General features: G+C 42.8%; 1 protein-coding gene across 1 annotated transcript in view; it reads left to right on the top strand.

The window, feature by feature from the left end:
• The window catches only part of CNTN1 (contactin 1), a 153782-nt gene that overhangs the window by 12425 nt on the left and 137602 nt on the right, over positions 1–3755 (top strand).

The raw sequence follows: 3755 nt of genomic DNA, 5'->3' as shown, positions 1-3755 counted from the left end.
ATCACTGCACAGGGAGTGGCTGGGTGTCGGTCGGCGGGTGGTGAGCGGTTGCATCACTTATTTTTCCTGGGTTTTGATCCTCTCTCTCTCTTTTGTTGTTTTCCTTTTCGTTACAAATTATTATTATTATTATTATTAATAATTTTATTATTAATTTTATTTCAATTATGAAAGTGTTCTTGTCTCATCCAATGAGTTCTTTTACTTTTGCTCTTCTGATTCTCTCCCCCATCTCGCTGGGGGGGAAGGGTGAGCGAGCGGCTGTGTGGTGCTTGGTTGCTGACTGGGGTTAAACCATGACAAGCGTCCCAGACGGATTCTCTGGGGCACTGTCAGGGGCAGGACTGCCAGGTCAGATGCACCATGGTCTTAACCTGCACGGTTGTTCTCAGATTTTAAGGTGGGGGTTGTGCCAGCGGTGTGGCTGGCAGCTGAAGGAGCTGCCGTGTGCAGTGCTGTGGAGGCTCTGGGCAGTATAGCTGTCCATATGCAGGTGATCACAGGCTGCTGGGATGCAGCCAGACCCCTCAGGACTTTCTGAGTTATGCCACGAGCCAAGACTACAGCCCAAAATCAGGAGGTTACTATCCCTGGCATTGGTGATAGTTTCTTCAGAGGATTTGTACCTTCTGTCACTTATTAGTAGAATTACAGTGCAGGTTCATCTTCATAATTTTGCGGGTTGCCTTTTTGGGATTTTTTTTGTTTGTTTTTTTAATGCTCACTTCGCTATAATCTTATAGAATAAGTAATGAAAAATCCTTTTAGACATTGTATGTTCTATAAAATAAATGGACATGTTCACACATGGAGTCAGATAAAATAAACCGGTACAAATTGGAACAGACACACACGCACACTTGTGCATGGAAGTATAGTACTTACATATACTAGAGGAGCTATAATGAAGCTATATCAAGCATTGCATACTAAGAAGATGGAAACACCCTTCTCCCCTGCCCCCCAACATCTGCTCCTCTGAATCTCCATTTGGGACACATTTAAAAATAAAACAGACTACATTAATTTTCACCTGAAATGCAATCAGTAATGAGCTAACACATTAAAGAAGGAGATGCCAGACAGTTGAGTACCATCTGGCGTAAAATATAACCCCCCTTTACCTGGTATTTGTGTTAGAAAGATCTGCCTGGGCTACAGCAACCAGAAGTCCATTGGTGGCCTGGTAACTGTCCAGACCACGATGATGTTTTTTTAATGGGCTTCTGTTGAGAAAAAAGGGAACCGTAATTTTCCAGAGGCTGGTAAAGAACCTTTTCCAAGGACTAGGTCCAAGTAAACATATAGTAGTATTCAGAGAACTGATAACATTTGGGTTACTTTGCTGTCATGCTTCGTAACTTTATGAGAGGCCCAAGACTGCCCATTGCACGTGATAATTTGGGTGAAAGTGAATATGGTGCAGAGTCATTGGGTGACATAATGCAAGGCCGTAAGGAAGGCCATACTGGACCAGACCTAGTCCAGCACCCTGCCTTGAACGGTCGCTAACAACAAATGCTTCCCCTGCTCTACCTCCCCAGCTTCCAGCCTTCAGCTGCTCAGAGAATCCCTGATCTGGAGCCAGCTGGTGGGTGTTTAATAGTTGCTGATTAACCCATCCACCAGGAATTTGTTTAATCTCTTTTTGAACTGGTTTATCTCTTCAAATGCTCATAAAAGTGTTTTCATGACACTCCTCTCTGCACTTGTAATATGTTCTCGTTTTCAGCCCGAGGGGAGTTTAGACAATCATGTCAAAACTTCCTCAAACAGGGAAAGTATGAGGATAAAAGAACTTAAAAACGGAAATATGTGCTTTCCCAGAGAAACTTCATTCTCTTAACTACCACTGTGTGTCTTGGATGCTGTAATGTGCTTCCTCTTTGTTCCCCACGGTGAAGAGGAATGCTGTGCCTCAGTACTTTTCAAGGTGACTCTTTTAAGAGTTTTTCTCTTTTATTGTATCTCAGCTGTCACTGCAGAGGCTTTGCGGGTGACTTTGTTTTCCTGGTTCTGGTGTGTATCTTGTCATGAATTATAGACTTCCTTATACTGCCAGCTATTTGTAATAGAGTCCAGAGAAAAAGAAAAAGAGAAGTAAATGTGTGTTGTTCATTTCTATACTTGCCATGTTTATTTTCTTCCTTAGCCTGATAGACGTATGCACAATTGAGGCCTATATAAATGTTACTATTTTGCACTATTCATTTATTAGATTCTGTTAAACTGTGAAAGATAAGACAGGACTTAGAAAAAATAGAGAATGTTTTTTCAGGCGTGAAAGGAAAAATGAAATGCAGTAGTTTCCATTTGTAGTTCTCTTTTATCCTTAGCCTGATTTTTGTGCACATCCAAAACCTTTCACTTACATTAAATGAAATTTCAGCTGAAACTTTGATGGAGCAGGTACCTCGAGTAATTGTTGTAGTTTAACCTCAGCAAACTAAGCACCACACAGCCGCTCGCTCACTCCCCTCCTCCCCAGTGGGATGGGGGAGAGAATCGGAAGGGTAAAAGTGAGAAAACTCGTGGGTTGAGATAAAGACAGTTTAATAGGTAAAGCAAAAGCCACGCAGGCAAGCAAAGCAAAACAAGGAATTCATTCACTCCTTCCCATGGGCAGGCAGGTGTTCAGCCATCTCCAGGAAAGCAGGGCTCCATCATGCGTAATGGTTACTTGGGAAGACAAACACCATCACCCCGAACGCCCCCCCCCTTCCTTCTTCTTCCCCCAGCTTTGTATGCTGAGCATGACGTCACATGGTATAGAATGTCCCTTTGGGCAGTTTGGGTCAGCTGTCCTGGCTGTGCCCCCTCCCAGCTTCTTGGGCACCTCCAGCCTCCTCAGTTGGTAGAGCATGGGAAGCTGGAAAGTCCTTGACTAGTGTAAGCACTACCTAGCAACAACTAAAACATCGGTGTGTTATCAACATTGTTCTCACCCTAAATCCAAAATGCAGCACTGTACCAGCTACTAGGAAGGAAATTAACTCTATCCCTGCTGAAACCAGGACAGTAATTAACAGCAGTGGTGCTCGAACTACTGGCAAAATGAGACTGCAACAAGTAAGGTTGCAAGAGGTTATCCGTTGTGAAACTAGACCCATTGCCTGACCAGTGGCCTGATGCTGTGAATCAAGTCATTTGATGTGTGTGTCATGTGGCTGTGCAGTGCGATGGCTCCTTCTTGAGTGAGACTTTGTCGTTTGGAGTAAATACAAGGAATTAGCTCTGCTGTTGGTTGCAATGAAGGACAAATCAAAAAGGCTAAGCATCTTGTTTTACCAGAGTTCAGCATGTTTAATGTGGGAATAGCAATGCTTCCTTCTTCCCATGTTTATTCATCTTGTTTATGTGGAATAAAAATTCTTGGGGAACTCGATTATGTTTTTGTTGTACCCAGAACAGCAGCTTTTGAGCCCTGGTTGGGAATCTTAAGACTTTTCCTGTAGCACAGACAGTAACAGTGTACTTGATTTTAATGACTTTCTCCAGCACTGGAAGATGTCAGAAGTCTTTCTGTGAATATTCTGTATATCTTTGTCAGCATTTCTGGCTGCATGGAGCTCAGCTGGCAACAGCTGCGTATAACCCACTCACTGTACCTAATTATTCAGAGATTTCTGCAGTATTGTCTGTGTTGGAACATACCTGATAGAGTATATAAACACAGGCTAAGGTGCAGTTGTTCATGGAAGCCAAAAGAACAAGGAACAAGTAAACCACTTATTTACTTATTTAGAATAGCTTAT

This window comes from Pygoscelis adeliae, unplaced genomic scaffold, assembly GCF_000699105.1.
Source record: "Pygoscelis adeliae isolate BGI_AS28 unplaced genomic scaffold, ASM69910v1 Scaffold113, whole genome shotgun sequence".
Classification (NCBI taxonomy): Eukaryota; Metazoa; Chordata; class Aves; order Sphenisciformes; family Spheniscidae; genus Pygoscelis; species Pygoscelis adeliae.
The sequence above is the reverse complement of the archived record's forward strand: the minus strand, read 5'-3'. Positions and strand labels throughout refer to the sequence as shown.